Raw genomic sequence first — 19,888 nt, 5'->3', positions numbered from 1 at the left:
GCTGGCCGCGGGGCGAGAGGTGGGGACGGATGAACTCTCTGGGTCCCCCAACCCCTGAGGTTCCTCCCCAGGCAAGGAGGGCGCTGCTGGCGGGGGCGCTCCTGTCACTGGCTCTCTGACAGCTCTTCGACTTAACCCTGTACCGGTCGCAATTTTTTTTTTAAAGCAGTCAAGCATAGATTTTATTTCTCTTTTGAACTTTTTGAGCATTTCATAATTCATTTATTAATATTTAAAGTTTTACAATTTTACATGCAAATATTTTCCCAACAAATGTTTATTTGAACTTTTTTTTTGAATAGTCACGGAGTATCTAGATCAGGGATTCTCAAACTTTTTAAGCAGGGGCCTAGTTCACCGTCCCTCGGATCGTTGGGGGTCGGACTATAGTTTAACCTCCCTCCCTCTCTCTCTCTCTCTCTCTCTCTCTCTGTCTCTCTCTCTCTCTCTCTGTCTCTGTCTCTGTCTCTCTCTCTGTCTCTCTCTCTGTCTCTGTCTCTGTCTCTCTCTCTCTCTCTCTCTCTCTCTCTCTCTCTCTCTCTCTCTCTCTCTCTCTTTCTTTCTTTCTCATGGGAGCCAGGGGCCAGCACGAGGCTGACCAGGTTCGATCCTCAGCATCCCATAAGGTCCGCCGAGTGATTTCTAAGAGCAGAGCCAGGAGTTACCCCCCTGAGCGCCGCCACGGCGGGTGTAGCCCCCACCCCCCAAAAAGAGAGGCGGAAGGGAAGGGAGTCGGGGACTATGACGCACATTGCACACATGCGCGCTGCGGGACTGGGGCGAGTGGCTGCTACGCGGCGGCAAGAAAAAAAAAAAAGGCCTAAATAAATGTCATGTGGCCCGCGGGCTGTAGTTTGAGGACCCTCTGATCTAGATACTAGAGTGGTGAGCCAGTCAAGGTGTCTGACCTCATGAAGGTTAAATTCCAGAGGGAGGACAAATAAACAGTCACTAGAGTAAGATATGGCGGGAGAGCTGGCTGGGGATACATTAGCTCTGGAAGCAGGCAGGTCTCCAGGCGCTTCTTGCAGTGTTCAGAAGGGAAGAAGGCCGAGGCAGAGGGTGTCGTGTGTGCAAAAACCTGGAGTTATTTTTCCTGGTTTAGCTGTGCTCGTTGGGACCCCAGAACATGCTCCTCTCCTTGAGATCCAAGGCCCCGTCAGAAGCCCCGCTACTGGCAATGGATTAGAAGTATAACTGGCCCAGAATAAGATCTCACTACTAGGTTCTCTCATCGCTCTGCTTCTGCATCTCTCAGATCTTGCTCTGACCCCACCGTGTCTGCTTACTTTACAGGTGTTTACTGAAGAAGTCAAGACAGTTTTGACTTACCTGCCAGATGTTTAAGCAACCGGGAATCTGGGAGTACGTGATAAGACTGATGGGCAGCTGGCCAAGACCTCAGTCACCCTCCTGAATCCAGGGTGGGGAGGGAACAGGGAACAAGCAGCATGGCTTGTGGTTAGGAAGGACTGGTAAGCCAGCAAGACTGACCAGGCCCCACTGACCATCTGCCATGGAAGAGACCCAAGTCCACAAAACCCTTCCAATTTTGAACTTGGTTAGAAATTCTCCCACAGAATCTGGAGGTTGTCCAGGAATCTTCTCAGCTTGCAAAAGTGAAAGAAACCCCAGAATTCCTAGTCTTCTTTTAAAATACATGTAAATAACTTTGGAGCCAGGTGATGGCTTATATTGTAATAGGTGGCTTGCATATGTGAGGCCCTGAGTTTGATCCTTGCGTTGCATTTTGCCTGGTTGGCCAACAAAGTACTGTAGATAGCTTCTATAAAATCGTTTAAAATATCTTTGATGATAAAAGAAAATGAGTTTACTTTAAAATGGTACAGAAATTTAACTCTTGGAAATTAAAAAAATATCTGAGATGACCAGTGTTTACATATTATGCCAATTTATTTAACTGGACACAATAGTGCTTTATTGATTTATTTATTGTTTTGCATTGGTTTGGGATTCACACTTGGCAATGCTCAGGGGTTACTCCTGGCTCTGCACTTAAGAACCACTCCTGGGGCCCGGATGGATAGCACAGCGGCGTTTGCCTTGCAAGCAGCCGATACAGGACCAAAGGTGGTTGGTTCGAATCCCGGTGTCCCATATGGTCCCCTGTGCCTGCCAGGAGCTATTTCTGAACAGACAGCCAGGAGTAACTCCTGAGCACCGCCGGGTGTGGCCCAAAAACCAAAAACCTAAAACCAAAAAAAAAAAAAAAAGAACTCCTGTGGAGCGATAGCTCAGTGGGTAGGGCATTTACCTTGTACACAGCTGATCCAGGTTCAATCCCTGGCATCCCATAGGGTCCCCTGAATCTACCAAGAGTAATTTCTTTCCTTTTTTTGTTTTTTTGTTTTTGTTTTTTGGGCCACACTGGGTGACCCTCAGGGGTTACTCCTGGTTATGCACTCAGAAATGGCTCCTGACTTGGGAGACCATATGAACTCCAGGGGATCGAATCACAGTCCGTCCTAGGTCAGACACATACAAGGCAAACATCTTACTGCTGTGCCATCACTCAAGCACCTAAGAGTGATTTCTGAGTGCAGATCCAATAATAACCCGAGTGTACTTACTGGGTGTGGTCCAATCCCCTACTTCCAAATCACTCCTGATGTTCTGACCCCATTGTACTATCACTCTATTCCCTGAACTTTTATCCCTTGATCTCCTTGGTTCTCATTTTTATTTTATTTTTTTGGTTTTTGGGTCACACCCGGCAGTGCTCAGGGTTTACTCCTGGCTCCATGCTCAGAAATCACTCCTGGCAGGCTCGGGGGACCATATGGGATGCTGGGATTTGAACCACCGTCCTTCTGGGTCTAAGGCAAACGCCTTACTGCTGTGTAATCTCTCCGGCCCCTACATCATTATTTTTTAGGATCTGTTTGAGTTATCAAATACTGGAGAAGTTCTATTAATAATTAATTAATCTATTATAATAAGCTTGTACTATATGTATACATTATAGAATTGTACATTTCTGCCTTTATTATTTTATTAATTATTGAAGTGACATGATACATGATTTATAGTACTGCTCATATTTAAGTGTTCCATGTACAAAGTTTCCACACCTCCACTACTATTGAGAATCCTCCACCAAAATTGTCTTTTTTTTTTTTTTTTTTTTTTTTTTTTTGGTTTTTGGGCCACACCCGGTAATGCTCAGGGGTTACTCCTGGCTATGTGCTCAGAAGTTGCTCCTGGCTTGGGGGACCATATGGGACACCGGGGGATCGAACCACGGTCCGTCCAAGGCTAGCGCAGGCAAGGCAGGCACCTTACCTTTAGCGCCACCACCCGGCCCCCAAAATTGTCTTTTTGTCCCCTCAAATTTGCCCTGTCCTGCCTGGTCCTGGCTTCTTTCCCCATCTGCCTGGTAACTTCAGTTCTTTTGTCAGAGTACAAGGGTTTGGTTTCCCTCCCTTTTTCCTTTCCTCCTTTTATTCTTTCCTTCCTTCTAATCACTCCTGGTAGTGTTCAGGACTCAGGAGTTATTATTGACTGTACTCAGGGTTGTCTCCTGTGATGTTCAGGGGACCATAATCAGAGTGAGCTACTAGTAAGGCAAATATCATAACCCCTGTATACCTCTCTAGCTGCATCCATGTTTTAATTTTGTTTGATTTTGGGTCACACCCTGCAGCGCTCAGGGGTTACTCCTGGCTCTACGCTCAGTAATCTCTCCTGGTAGGCTTGAGGGACCGTGAGGGACCATATGGGATGCCAGGATTTGAACCTACATCCTTCTGCATGCAAGGCAAATGCCCTACCTCCATGCTATCTCTCCGGCCCCCATGTTTTTTATTCAATATTGCTTCCTTTCTTCCTTCTCTTCCTCCCACCTTCTTTCCTTTCCTCCCACCCCCTTTCTTCTCTTCCCTTTCCTTTCCTCCCTTCCCCTCTCAGCACCCAGTAATACTTAGAAATTACTCTTGGCTCTGCACCACTCAGGGATTACTTCTGGCAGGTTCAGGGGACCATCTGGGGTGCTGAGTATCAAATCTGGGTTGACTGCATGCAAGGCAAGCACCCTACCCATTGTACTAGTTCTGTCTGACCTTTGTTTCTTTTTATATCATGTATGAGTGAGATAGATGTCATTTGTCCTCCTTCTGACTTACTTCATTTAACATGATACCTGCAGGCTGGAGAGATAAAATAGTACAGGAGTTTAAGCTCTTTTTTGTTTGCTTGTTTGTTTTGTTTTGTTTTGTTTTGTTGGGTCACACCCAGTGGTGCTCAGGGGTTACTCCTGTTTCTGTGCTCAGAAATCGCTCCTGGCAGGCTCGGGTGACCATATGAGACGCCAGGAGTCAAACCACTGTCCGTCCTGGACCAGCAGCTGCTTGCAAGGCAAATGCCCTGCCTCTGTGCTATCTCTCCAGCCCCAGGAGTTTAAGCTCTTGCCTTGTGCTTATCCTCGTTTGATTCCTGCACCACAGATAGCCTCCAGAGCAGGAGCAATACCTGAGTAGTGGTGACACACAACTAAAACAAAATCAAAACCCCATGACATCCTATATTGTCCATCCAAGTGTAGCAAAAGATAGGAATTTATCTTCTAACTACATAGTATTTCATTGTATACAGACACACACACACACACACACACACACACACACACACATACACACACACATCCCACTATTTCCTTTTGTTCTTGAAAACACCTGGCAGTGCTCAGATGCTACTCCCTGGCTCTGAGTTGGGCATGTCATTCCCAGCAGTTCTGGGTAATGAAAGATGCTGAGGATCAAACTTAGGTCTCCTATGTGCAAACCATTTGCTCAGCCCATTGAGCTCTCTTTGCGGGCCTTCCTTTATATAATCATCTATTATTGGGCTTTTTTTGTTTGTTTCTGGGCCACACCTGGTAGTGCTCTGGGGTTACTCCTGGGTCTATGCTTAGAAATCACTCCTGGCAGGCTCAAGAGACCATATGGGATGTTGGGGATCAAGCCCAGGTTGGCTGTGTGCAAGGCAAAAGCCCTACTCATTTTGCTATTATTCTAGTCCTTTATTGGGCATTTTTTCCAGATTATGGTCATCATAAATAGTGCTGCAATGAACTAGGTGTGCATATGTTTTCTTTTGAGGGGGGGACACACACCATGCTGCTCAAGTACAATGAAGAAGTAGAGATGTCAAATAGCAGTTGGACCTGCAACTATGAAGTCCAGAGGGATGCCTGAGCCAGAGAGCAACATTTCTAAGGTTACCAGCATATTAATTATTAACTATAGAATCTATAGATTGACTAATAATGAAAACAGACAAGATTGTCAGGCAGATGAGCATAACTACAGAAAAGAGCCAAGAAACAAATCTTGGAACACTCCTGTTTAGAGGCTGGAGGTAGAGGAGCAAATTAAAAGGGAGGATACTGGGTAGACTTGGGTTGAATGTAGAGAATGAAACTATAAACAGGAAATCTGGTCTCATTATTTGTTTGGGGCCCACACCTGGAGGTGCTTAGGGTTTATTCCTGGTTCTGCACTTATAATTTACTTCTGGCATGCTCATACCGTATGGGTTTCTGGAGATTGAACCCTTGGGTTGGCTGCATGCAAGGCAAGAGCCTTACTAGCTGTGCTATTATTGCTCAAGCCCAATCTGCTCATTTTTGTTTTAGTTTTTGGACCACACGTGGCAGCACTCAGGGTTCTGTGCTCAGAAAATACTCCTGGCAGGTTTGGAGGACCATATGGGATGCTAGGGATTGAAACTGGGTCGGCCACATACAATGCAAACACCCTACCCACTGTACTATCATTCTGGCCCCCAGTCTGTTCTTTGTTTTTTTTTTGTTGTTGTTTTTGTTGTTGTTTTTTTGGGTCACACCCGGCAGTGCTCAGGGGTTACTCCTCGCTGTCTGCTCAGAAATAGCTCCTGACAGGCACGGGGGACCATATGGGACACCGGGATTCGAACCAACCATCTTTTGTCCTGGATGGGCTGCTTGCAAGGCAAACGCTGCTGAGCTATCTCTCTGGGCCCAGTCTGCTCTTTCTTGAAGCAAAGAAAATGTTTCAAGAAATGTTTCTGGGGCTGGAGAGATAGCATGGAGGTAAAGCATTTGCCTTGCATGCAGAAGATCATTGGTTCAAATCCCGGCATCCCATATGGTCCCCCTGCCAAGAGCTTGCCAGGAGCAATTTCTGAGTGTGGAGCCAGGAGTAATCCCTGAGCGCTGCCGGGTGTGACCCAAAAACCGAAAAAAAAAAATGTTTTTGATGTCTGGGGTTATTATAACATCTTACAATTCAGACAGTTCATGTTCATCTATAAATGTATTTAAAGGGCCATGAATGTAGCTCATTGATAGTGTGTTTTTGTTGTTTGTTGTTAGTTTTGTTATTTTGGTGTTGGGCTTAGAGGACAGTGCATGGGATTTAACTAATATATACTGGGAATATGCTGATCTTTTGAGCCATCTCTGATCTTTTTTTATTTTATTTTCAGCCACACCTGTTGACACTCAGGAGTTACTCCTGGCTATGCTCTCAGAAATCGCTCCTGGCTTGGGGGACCATGTGGGACCCTGGGGGATCGAACTGCGGTCTGTCCTAGGTTAGCGCGTGCAAGGCAGATGTCTTACCACTTGTGACACCACTCCGGCCCCAGCCATTTTTTATCTTATTTTAGGTTTTTTGTTTGTTTTTGTGCACCACCACGTAGCACTCAAGGCTTACTCATGGCTTTGGGCTGAGGGATCACTTCTTAGGCAGTCATACTGAGATCACTTCTCAAGGGGCCACATGTGGTACTGGGACTGAACCCAGATTGGCTGAGTGCAAGGCAAGTACCCATAGTACTATTGCTCTGACCCTTGTTTTGTGCAATTTTGAGGTGCTTAGGTAAAACACAAAAATATGTAGTTTAGGGGCCGAAGAGATAGCATGGAGGTAAAGCGTTTGCCTTCTATGCAGGTCATTGGTTCAAATCCCAGCATCCCATATGGTCCCCCGAGCCTGCCAGGAGCGATTTCTGAGCCTGGAGCTAGGAGTAACCCCTGAGGGCTGCCGGGTGTGACCCAACCCCCCCCCAATGTAGTTTATCAATAAATTGTGCCACTGTACTGTGGGGTGTGTGTGTGTGTGTGTGTGTGTGTGTGTGTGTGTGTGCCATTTAGAAAGTTGGTTTTGGTGCTCCCTAGTCTTTTGAGGAAAAGAGAGTAATATTTATGGCCATTATTGTCTTCAAATCTGGCTCTTAACTTTCTCAGTCCAGACTATATGAGATTTCTGTCTGTAAAATGACACCTGAAGACTGTCTTCCATGTGCTGCAAGAGTTAATTGATGCCTGTAACATTCTTTAAGATCTTTAGATGAAAGACCTAGTGATATATAGTGGGTTATTAGAGCCTCCTAAAGCCCAGGGAAAAATATCTGTCAGTAACATAGGCCCTTCTCAGGTCTGTAGCTGTGAAACATGGTTTCAACTTGAGTTGGAATAAAATGATAAAATAAAAAAAGTTAAAATAAAAGGTTGTTTTGGAGCCAGATAGTACAGCTTGTAGGGCATTTGCCTTGCAAGTGGCCAATCTGGGTTCGATCAGCATCCCATGAGGCAGGGGTCTCAAACTCAATTTACCAGGGGGCCGCAGGAGGCAAAGTCAGGGTGAGGCAGGGCCGCATAAGGGATTTCGCTTACCGAATATTCGCAATAAAAAATCGCATTAGTAAGGAAAAAAATCGCAAAAATTCACATTAAACATTTGCATACCCCGAAATGAACTGCTCGGGGTATGCGAATGTTTAATGCGATTTTTTTCTTACTTTACCGAATAATCGCGAATACTGCGATATTTGAAGGCCAGCCGAGGACCACAAAATGTTGTACGGAGGGCCGCAAACAGCCCGCGAGCCGCGAGTTTGAGATCCCTGCCATAAGGTCTGCTGAACCTTCCAGGAGTAATTTCTGAATGCAGAGCCAGGATTAACCCCTTAGCACAGACCCATGGGTGTGGCTCCCAAATCAAAACAAACCAAAAAAGGTTTCTTTCATCACAAAAGGTTGCTTTTGAGCACAAAATCCTAGGCGGCCTTGGGGCTAGTCCTTATTCTGTTTAGGAGTAACTCCATCCCAGAGGTATTATTGGGTATTCAAATCTGGGTTTGAGTTCATGCATAACCTCCTGCACTATTTCTTTAGCACTATAATGTAATCTTTAATATATATACATATATATATATATGTATATATATATTTTTTTTGGGGGGGGGGTCACACCTGGCAGTGCTCAGGAGACCATATGGAATGCCGGAATTTGAACCGCGACCATCCTGTGTTGACGCAAATGCCTTACCCACTGTGCTATCACTCTGGCCCCTATAATGTAATTCTTGGTACTGGAAGGTTCTGATGATTTTGGGGTTTTGGATTCTAATTTTCTTAGTTTTGTTTTCTTCTAGTCCCTTGTCTTCCCAATACACTAAACGTCTGTCTTTGTAAATGGAACCAGGTGTGTAATTATCTATCTATACTGTGGTCAGAGATAGTTTTGGTTACTTTTCCTGAGAACAATCCAGAATAGAGATAAGGGGGGCAGCAATGTGTATCTACTTCTCAAACAAAGACTGATATCTTGTGAAGAGGATTTTTGGGAAGACCTTGAGTTAAGGAAGTTGCCTTGTATAAAAGGGGAGGAAAAGTAATAGTAGTTGAAGAATCTTGGATTCCTTACCTCTCAGTCTGGTGCTGTATCCCACTAAAGATGTTATCTAGGCCTTGACTGATGAATTATTTTTTATTTTTTCCTTTTCTTTTGGGTTTGGGGCCACACCAGGCAATGCTCAGGTTTACTCCACAATCTGTGCTCAGGGATCACTCCTGGTGGTGCTTGGGGGACCATATGTGGTGGTGGGGATTGAACTGGGATTGACCATATGCAAGGCAATTGCCTTAATCTCTGTATTATTTCTCTGATGCCAAATTGTTCATTAATTCAACTAATATGGATTAAATATCTATTATATGTGCAGGACTCTGTATGTTAGACTCCAGTGTTATATAAGACAGGATCAATGCTCTCCTGGAGCTCAATTCTACTAGGGGAGAGAACAAACAAAAATATATACCAAATGACCGAGTCCATGAAAAGATACTAAATATCATTAGCCATCAGAATAATGCAAACAAAAACCACAGTGAGGTATATTTTATACTCACTAGTATGGTTATAAATAAGTATTGGTAAAGATGGGGAGTGCTCAAGGTTCACTCCTGGCAAGGTTCAGGGGACCATAGCTGGTGCTAGTAACTGAACCCAGATTGAACCCAGGTTTACTGCGTGAGGAAATTGCCCTACCCACTGTACTATCATCACTACAATCCCTAGGATTTCTTTTTAGTGATGATGAAAATGTCCTAAAGTAGACGTGATAACTGTACAACGCCGAATGTAATAAACCTTCATAAACTATATACTTTGAATGAGTTGTGTGGTGTGTGAATTACATTTCAAGAAAGTTGTTCAAAATGTAAAAAGAATAGATCCAATTAGCAGTGTCACAGCAGGGAGGTCAAAAGCCTGTAGGGATTCCAAAACCAAAGGAATTACCACCACTGGGCAAGAGCTGGGGAATTCTCTAATGCCAACTCCAGAACCTACTAGCTAAGTGACCCCAGGGGAAGAACTGCAGCCTAGGGAGGTTTCTCCAGTTGTTTTCAAAGACCTGTGTTTGTTCATCTCCCATGAATATGATTTGGATTTCTGGAGTACTATAGACAACACTTTTGAGACTGAAGGTGTTTGGTGTTGTGTGGGTGTAAGATATTTCTTTTTTTTTTTTTTTTTGGTTTTTGGGGCACACCCTGCGGTGCTCAGGGGTTACTCCTGACTGTCTGTTCAGAAATAGCTCCTGGCAGGCACGGGGGACCATATGGGACACCGGGATTCGAACCAACCACCTTTGGTCCTGGATCGGCTGCTTGCAAGGCAAACGCCACTGTGCTATCTCTCCGGGCCCAAAGGTTTTTTTTTTTTGGTGTAAGATATTTCTTTCCTAAGTTAAATTTAAATTTTTTTTTCTTTTATCACCATCAGGTGTGCCCCCAAAATCAACAAACAAAAAGATGGCCTATACAATAAAGAAAAGAAAAAAAAAGATGGCCTGTGTAGTCACTCAAGAAGTAAAGTTCATACTGCCCAAGCCTTCATGGAAGCTGAATTCCTGATTGGGCCTAGAGAAAAGCAAGTTACCCAGACTTAATTCAGAAAAACAGAGTGGTGACAACACCACAGCAGATATGAATGGAGCATTAAAGAAAGGGGGAGAAAGGGGTGACTGCAAACCAGGGGTTGTTTTCCAAAATTACTATTTATGACCCATTAAAGGAATATTTGGATAATGGGAGGGGTATATAGACCACAGAAACTGTAATGCTCCTCATGAAAGAGATAGATTGACAGAGAGGGAGTGGAAAAAAAGAGGGAAAGGAGAATGAGAAAGGGGGGAATGGGAGGGCTTGAGGAGGGGAAGGGAGAAAGGGAAGAGAGGAAGAGAAAAGAAAAAGGGATAAGGGGAAGAATATGGAGGGGAGAGAGAAGGGAAAGGGAATACAGAAAGTGAGAGAGAAGAGGATGGGACTAGAGGGAAGAAAGTGGAGAGAAGCGAGATGGAAAGAAGTTAAATTTAATGTAATTCATCCCTGGGGCCAGAGCAATAGGTAGGGTGCTTAGCTTGCACACGGCCAATCTGTGTTCATCCCCAGCACCCTCTATGTTCTCCTAAGTATAATTCCTGAGGGCAGAGCAGGAGTAACCCCTGAGCATCATAAGGTATACCCAAAAACAAAACCAAAAAATTTCAAACCAAACCAAGCCAAAATAAGCAGTGTAATTTCTTAGATTTAACCTTAAAAAACACATTCTAAATTTTAATTAATTAGCCCCTTTCTCCCAAATTAATCTATTGGATTAGAAACATTATAACAAATGTGATTTTTATTTAATTTATATTTTTGCCATCCACGAGTGGGCCACATGTAGGACAAGTACCCTGCTCCATTGTATTAGCTCATTAGTACCTGACAAGACACTTGCAAACTAATTTTCCTAAAAATTGTATCAATTTCATGGGGCCGGAGAGATAGCATGGAGGTAGTGTGTTTGCCTTGCATGCAGAACATCGGTGGTTCGAATCCTGGTATCCCATATGGTCCCCTGAGCCTGCCAGGAGCGATTTCTGAGCATAGAGCCAGGAGTAACCTCTGAGCACTGCCAGGTGAGACCCAAAAACCAAAAAAAAAAAGAAAAAAATTGTATCAATTTCCATTTCCACCAGTGGAATATAACTGTGCAAGGGAACTTTAGGTAGTAATGTTGGACATGTGATAATCAGTTTATTTATTTATTTATTTTATTTATTTTTTTGTTTTTGGGTCACATCTGGCAGTGCTCAGGGGTTACTCCTGGCTCTATGCTCAGAAATAGCTCCTGGCAGGCTCGGGGGACCGTATGGGATGCTGGGATTCGAACCAATGACCTTCTGCATGAAAAGCAAACGACTTACCTCCATGCTATCTCTCCGGCCCCTGATAATCAGTTTATAACAACAGTTTTACTAGTGCTCTTGAGGCTTTGTTTTTTTTGGCCACAACCATTGGTGCTCAGAGGTTACTCCTGGCTCTGAGCTCAGAAATCACTCCTGGCAGATTCAAGGAACCATATAGGATGCCGAGAATCAAACCCAGGTCTGTCCCAGTGTGCGAGCATGTCACTCTGGCCCTCTTGAAACTTTTTAATTTTTTTGAGTCATGTGGTCACTCTCCAGGAATCTCAATCTTCACTGGAGATCTCAACATACAGGCCAGTATAGTTTTCCTTAGACTATTATGGCTCAATCTTGATCTAAAACCACACCATTTTATGGTGAGGAGAGGCATTGGGACAATTCTGGATTTTAACCAAATCCCAGAGGCCACTGAAAGGCCTGCTCACTTCTCAAACATTTGTCCTACATAATTTGTAATGATGAAGCAATCCTCTTCAACTGATTAACCTTTTGCATCTATTGAATTTTTTCTGAGTTCCAAATTTTTTTCTTTCTTGTCCTATGTGGCACCAATGTCAGAAATAAGAAAGCTCTCTGGGGGCCGGAGCGGTGGTGCAAACAGTAAGGCATCTGCCTTGCGTGTGCTAGCCTGGGACGAACTGGATCACGGTTCGATCCCCCAGCGTCCCATATGGTCCCCTGAGCCAGGAGCGATTTCTGAGTGCAGAGCCAGGAATAACCCCTGAGCATCACCAGATGTGGCCAAAAAAAAAAAAAAAAAAAAAAAAAAAGGAAAGCTCTCTGGTGGCAGAGAGTACAGTGGATAGGATAATAGGATATAGGATGCTTGCCTTGCATGAAACAAGTTTGGGTTCCTTCCTTGGCACCACATATGGACCGCCTGAGCCTGCCATGAGTGATACCTGGCCATAGAATCAGAAGTAAAATCTAAACATTGCTGGTTGTGGCCCCAAAACCAAAACCACACCCCTCTCTCTGTAAAAAAAAAAAAAGGAAAAAAGAAAATGAAAAAGCCTCCTCTAGGTGAAAACGTTTATGTGGTAAGATTATTGACCACAATTTTTCTCATAGTTTTGTGAACTTATATGTTAGCTTCATGTCTCAACTAAACTCTACAGATAATGGGGCCATAGTAGATATAAGCCATTTGTTTGGGGGAAGAACTGGGAGAGATGACACTGTTACCAGGCCCTACAGAAGAAAGCCATACTGCATCTCTAAGTTTTTACGACAGCCTTGATGAGAGATGTGGCAAACATTCATTCCAAACACTCCAAAAGAGTCTCCAAGATAAACCTTCAGAATGACTCAGTTCTCATTTATAAGTCCTAATGATTCTTTAAGTTGGGGTCCTGGGCTTGCTCTAACTTCATTTTGTAAAGAAAGTCCTATTTGATCCCTGGCACCACATGGCCCCCCAAGAACTGCTGAGAGTTAGCCCTGACTAGTGAGCTTGGATTAATCCGTGGATACTGTAGGTATGGCTTAAAACTCTTTTAAAGTAATAAAATAACTAAAAATGGGTTTGTAGCAGGACTGGAGAGATATACAGTACTTGTCCTGCACTTGGCTGACCTGGGTTTGCTTCCCAGCATCCCATATGGTTCTCTGAACATCTCCAGGAGTAACCCCTGAGCATTGCCAGGGTGGTCCTCCAAAAAAAAAAAAATGAGGGGTCGGGCGGTGGCTCAAGAGGTAAGGTGCCTGCCTAGCCTGCGCTAGCCTTGGACGGACCGTGCTTCGATCCCCCGGTGTCCCATATGGTCCCCCAAGCCAGGAGCGACTTCTGAGCACATAGCCAGGAGTAACCCCTGAGCGTCACTGGGTGTGGCCCAAAAAAAAATGAAAATGAATATATAGGGTCAGGAAAGTAGCTCAGTAGTACAGATTTGAGGTACTGGCTTTGATTCTCAACACTTAACTCCCCAAGTGTTGTTGGGAATGACCCCCAAGCACTGAGCTTGGAGTAACCAAGCATTGAAAGGTATGAGCCAAACAAAATAAAAAGTGGATGCTGAGGCAGATAATATTTCTTGAGAAAAAAAAGTGTCAGGTATAGTCCTTGACTTCAAGCTATATTATAAAGCTATATTAATCAAAACAATATAGTACAGCATATAGACAAATAAATAGATAGAACAAAACTGAGAGGCCAGAATTAAGCCCAGTATTTGACAGACAAAGGAGACAAAAGTACTCCATGGAGAAAGGATAGTCTCTTCTATAATGCTTTAAGACAATGTGAATATTTATTTATTTTTGGTTTTTGGGTCACACAGGTGGACGGACCCTGGTTTGATTCCTGGCATCCCATAAGGTCCCCCGAGCCTGCCAGGAGTAATTACTGAGCACAGAGCCAGGAGTAACCCAGGAGTAAACACCACTGGATGTGGGCCACCCCAAAAAATAGATAAAAAAGAGGTCAAACCCAGTAATAACTGGGGCCATTCTAGGCAACAGATTGGCTTGGTGGCATAAGTCTGATAGTATGGTTGTGGGTCAGGGCCTGGAGGGGCTAGACACCACCAGAGCTAGACCCAGCAGTGCTGGTATGTGTGTGTGTGTGTGTGTGTGTGTGTGTGTGTGTGTGTGTGTGTGTGTTGTATTTGGTGTAGGAATCCAATTTGAGGTCTTATATATACCAAGCTGGTGTGTGTGTGTGTGTGTGTGTGTGTGTGTGTGTGTGTTGTATTTGGTGTAAGAATCAAATTTGAGGTCTTATATATACCAAGAATGTGTTCTGACCCTTAGTTCATATCCCTGGTCCCTGAATATCACTGAATTTTTTAATATTTAGGGCCTCCCAAACAGCACTCAATAGGGCCAGGACAACAGCCCCTGATGATTCTTGGTCTCTAGGGAGATGTCCAGCTGGATAGTTCAGTGCTTGGGGCTGAGGATGTGAGGTGTTACTTAGGCCCTGCAATGTCACACACTACATGGGCCTCCATCACTATACCCAGTGATATTTGGATGCTGGAGATTGAACCTGGTCAGCTGCATGTAAGGCAAATGCCTTACTCACTGTGCTATTGCTCTGACCCGATGCTTTTTATTTTTGTATTAATTTGAATAGTTATTTTTTGGAATTTTCCATTTTCTTTAGGAAAATATTTGCAATGGAATTGTTAAATAATTGATTCAATATATTTAAATAATTTAATTTGTAGTTACTCCCAGCTATTGCTTACTCCTGGCTCTATATTCAGGAATTATTCTTGGTAGGGTTCTGAGAACCATATGGAGCTCTATGGATAGAACCTAGGGTGGCTGTGTGTAAGGCAAGAACCTTACTAACTATATTATTTGCTACTTATATGTTTAATTTTTGCTTGTTAGGAGCCATAACTGGTTGTGTTCGTGGCTTATTCGTGGCTCTGTGCTTAGAGATTACTCCTGGAAGGGCTTGGAGAATAATTGGTCCTGGGGATCAAATTCAGATCAGTCACCTGCAAAGCCAAGTGCCCAACCACTATATTATCAATCTGGGTACTGATGATTATTATATTGAATAATACAACAAAATACTTGCTCATCATTTCTCTATTTATTTGCATGAAAGTAAAAAATTTGTGGGGAGCAACACCTAGTGATATCAGGGACAACTGACTTGGGAGCTCAATTTTCAGTTGTTTGAGGAATATCCATATTGTCTTCCAGAAAGGCAGGACTAGACATTCCCACCAGCAGTAAATGAGAATTCTTTTCTCTCAACATCCCCGCCAGCACTGATAGTTTTTGTTCTTTGTGATGTGTGCCAGTCTCTGTGGCGTGAGATTGTACCTCATTGTTGTTTTGATTTGCATCTCCCTGATGATTAGTGATGTGGAGCATTTTTTTCATGTACCTTTTGGCCAACTGTATTTCTTCTTTGAGAAAATGTCTGATTTCTTCTTCCCTTTTTTTGAAGGGGTTAGATTTTTTTTTTTTTTTGTTAAGCTTTGACTGTGCCTTGCATATCATAGATAGTAGCTTCTTATCTGATAGGTATTGGGTGAATAGTTTCTCCCATCCATGAGTAGCCTTTGCATTCTAGTCACTTTTGAGGTGCAGAAGCTTCTCAGTTTATTATTTTTCATTTTGGGACCACATTTGATGATGTCCAGGGGTTACTCCTGGCTATGTGCTCAGAAATTGCTTCTGGCTTGGGGGACCATATGGGATGCTGGGGATCGAACCTAGGCCTGTCCTGGGTCAGCTGCATGCAAGGCATGCTGTACTATTGCTCTGGCCCCAAGCTTCTCAGTTTAATGAAGTCCCTTTTGTTTATTTCTGCTTACACTTGTTTGGACAATGGTGCTTCCTCCTTAAGATGCCTTTAGTCTCAATGTCATGGAGTGTTTTGCCTCCGTTTCTTCCACATACCTATGGTTTTAGATCTGATATCAAGGTCTATAATTCATTTTGATTTGACTTTTGTGCATGGTGTTAAATGGAGGTCTGAGTTTGCTTTTTTGCATGTGGCTGACCAGCTGTCCCTATACCACTTGCTGAAGAGGCTTTCCTTCCTCCATTTTGCATTTTTTTTTGCCCCCTTATGAAAGGTTAATTGATTGTATATCTTGGAAACATTTTCTGAATACTGAAGTCTGTTCCCTTGATCTGAGGGTCTGTCTTTATTCCACTACTATGCTGTTTTTTTTGTTTTTGTTTTGTGCCACACCTGGTGACCTCTGGGGTTACTCCTGGCTATGTGCTCTGAAATCACCCCTAGCTTGGGGACCATATGGGATGCTGGGGAATCATACCATGGTCAGTTGTTCCTAGGTTAGCTGACTGCAAGGCAAAAGCCTTACCACTGTGCCACCGCTCTGGCCCCAATACCATCCTGTTTTAATGACTACTGCTTTGTAATACAATTTAAAGTTGGGGAAATGGGGCCAGAGCAATAGCACAGCAGCAGGGCATTTGCCTTGTATGTGGCCAAACTGGAACAGGCCTGGGTTCCATCCCTGGCATCCCATATGGTCCCCTGAGCCTGCCAGGAGCGATTTCTGAGTGCAGAGCCAGGAGTAACCCCTGAATGCTGCCAGGTGTAGCCCTAAAACCAAAATAATAAAGTTGGGGAAAGTGATGCCTCCCATCTTCTTTTACCTAAGGGTTGCTTTAGCTATTCATATTAGATCCACTTTGAAGATGTCATGAGTATCCTTACAAGGATTGTATTAAATCTGTACAATGCTTTGGGGAGTATTGTCATTTAAATGTTATTAATACTCCCAATCTATGAACAGGGGATGTGTCTCCATTTCCTTGTGTCCTCTTTTATATCCTTTTTTTGTTTTGTTTTGTTTTGTTTTGCTTTGTTTTTGGGCCACACCCGGCGATGCTCAGGGGTTACTCCTGACTGTCTGCTCAGAAATAGCTCCTGGCAGGCACGGGGGACCATATGGGACACCGGGATTTGAACCAACCACCTTAGGTCCTGGATCGATGTTGAATCAAATAATTAACGATGGTGCTGGATGGAGGTGGATTTCTCTCTCTGCCATCCCAGGCCACGTGGCTCAGCAACCCCCATGAACCGGCGGGTTCCAGGCCCAGGTGAACGGCGTAATGAAGACTCACTCACAGGCAGGCATCAGGAACCATTAGCTTTATTCACGCCCTACTCACCACATGTGTGTGGCCTATCTCATAACCTTTTAAGCGTTCAGCCATTCTAGGCTACCCTGCGTCTATCCTGGATCGGCTACATGCAAGGCAAATGGCCTACCACTGTGCTACCTCTCTGGCCTGTTACTTGAAATTTTTTTTGTTTTTTTTTTTGGGTCACAACTGACAGTGCTCAGGGGTTACTCCTGGCTATCTGCTCAGAAACAGCTCCTGGCAGGCACAGGGGACCATATGGGATGCCGGGATTCGAACCAACTACCTTAGGTCCTGGATCGACTGCTTGCAAGGCAAACGCCGCTGTGCTATCTCTTCTGGCCGCAAAATCTTTTAATTAAATATACAAATATACAACACATCACATATTTGGAGAGAATAAACTGACTATTTGATATTATACTGATATTTAAAAAATACATAAATGGGGCTTGATGTATGCTTATAAGGGGAAAGGCAAATTTGGCCCCTGGGATGTCATGGTTCCTTAAGCACATCTGGGAGAATGAAAGCACAGCAGGTGCTTTTGCCTTTTATGTGGCTGACCTGGGTTTGATCCCTGGCATCCTAGGGATGAATGATCCAGGATGAATGACCTGCCAGGAATGTCCTGCTGAGCACAGAGCCAGGTATAATCCCTGAATGCCACCAGTGCAGCCCATAAACAAAGAAAAAGTTTCTGTGCTCCCTAACCTTTCCATATGGTCCCCCAAGCCTGCCAGGAGCAATTTCTGAGCAGAGAACCAGGAATAATTCTTGAGCACCGCCAGTTGTGGCCCAAAAATCGAAAACAAAAATCAAACAAAAAATGAAATCACTCCTGGCAGGTTCATGGGATGCTGGGATTCAAAGCACCCTCTGTCCTGAGTGGACTGCATGCAAGGCAAATGCCAAATCACTGTGCTATCTCTCTGGCCCTCTTAAGGTACTTTTTTTTTTGGTTTGTTTTTGAGCCACTCCCGGTGATGCTCAGGGGTTACTCCTGGCTGTCTGCTCAGAAATAGCTCCTGGCAGGCACGGGGGACCATATGGGACACCGGGATTCGAACCAACCACCTTTGTTCCTGGATCAGCTGCTTGCAAGGCAAACGCCACTGTGCTATCTCTCCAGGCCCGGATAATTTCATTTTGTAAGATGATGTCACTCATTCACCCAGGACGGAACTCGGTTCAATCCCCCGGTGTCCCATATAGTCCCCCCCCCCCCCAAGCCAGGAGCGATTTCTGAGCACATAGCCAGAAGTAACACCTGAGTGTCATTGGGTGTGACCCAAAATAAAAGAAAGGAAAAAAAACCTGAATATACATTTTTATAAAACTGGATAAATTTTTATTTTTATTTTTTTGATTTTGGGTCACACCCGGCACTGCTAGGGGGTTATTCCTGGCTCCACGCTCAGGAATCGCAGCTGGCAGGCTCAGGGGACCATATGGGATGCTGGGATTCAAACCACTGTTCTTTTGCATGCAAGGCAAAAGGCCTTACCTCCATGCTATCTTTCCAACCCCTGGATAAATTATTATACATTTAGTCAACATAATACTAGCGGTAGTAAACAAGGATTACAGCTTTTACAGACTGATATGGAATAACATTAGAATAAATTAGATGAAAAAAGCAAAATACATAAGTGTGTATAGGGGCTGGAGTGATAGTACAATGTTGCATTGCATGTGGCTGACCTGGATTGGATCTTCAAGATCTCATATGATTCAGAGCTCAGCCAGAAGTGATCCCTGAGCATCAGTAGGTGTGGCCCCCAAACAAAAATAAGTGTGTATAGTATGCTGTAAATTTTGTTGAAAGGGAAAATAAGTTACATATGTGAAACTGCTTATATGTCCATAAAAATATCTAGAAGCTGGTTTGACCCCAGCAACACATATGGTCCCCTGAGCCACAGCAAGACTGATCCCTAAGCACCTAATAACTAGTAGTAAGACCTAACACAATTGAGTGTGGTCCAAACTACCCTCTCTCCCTAAAAAAAATTTTCTAGAAGAATATTTATAAACCTAATAACATGGTTTGCTTATGAGAAGGATCTGGGTGTATAAGTGAGCAATATAAAAGGATTTTTCCAATTTCAAAAGAACATTCTTTTAATATTTTTTCTTGGTTTTTGGGCTACACCTAGCAGTGCAAATGGGTTACTCTTGGCTCCTGGCAGGCTCCTGGACCTCAGAAATTGCTCCTGGAAGGCTCGGGGACCATATGGGATGCCGGATTAAACCCAGGTCAGGTGAATGCAAGGCAAATGCCCTACCATCTGTGCTATCATTCTGGCCCTCCAATGTCCTTTTGGAATTTAAACCATGTGAATAAATTAACTATATATATTTTTTGTTTTTGCTTTGTTTTTTTCCCGCCACATCTGTTTTTGTTTGTTTCCCTGATCGCCACCCGGTATGACCCAACAACCAAAAAAGAAAACAAAAATGGGGGGGGGGGATCATAGAGGTTGCAGGGTATTGAACCCAGGTTGGTGTTATGTAAGGCAAGTGCCCTACATGCTGTAGGGATATCAATCCAGCACTTGGGCCAGATCTTGCAGTGTTCAGGAGTCATACTTCTCATGGTGCCAGGGGTACCCTATATGGTGCTGGAGATAGAACTGTGCTTAGCAGTATACAAAGAAAGTGCCTAAACCCCTGTAAAAACTCTAGCCCCTCTGCTGGTTTTCTAATATTTTTTTCCTTATAGAGTTAAACTGAGATGAGCTGATATTCAGAAATG

The sequence above is a fragment of the Suncus etruscus genome, chromosome 14 (genome assembly GCF_024139225.1).
Source record: "Suncus etruscus isolate mSunEtr1 chromosome 14, mSunEtr1.pri.cur, whole genome shotgun sequence".
Lineage (NCBI taxonomy): Eukaryota > Metazoa > Chordata > Mammalia > Eulipotyphla > Soricidae > Suncus > Suncus etruscus.
Note: the sequence above shows the minus strand (reverse complement) of the source record.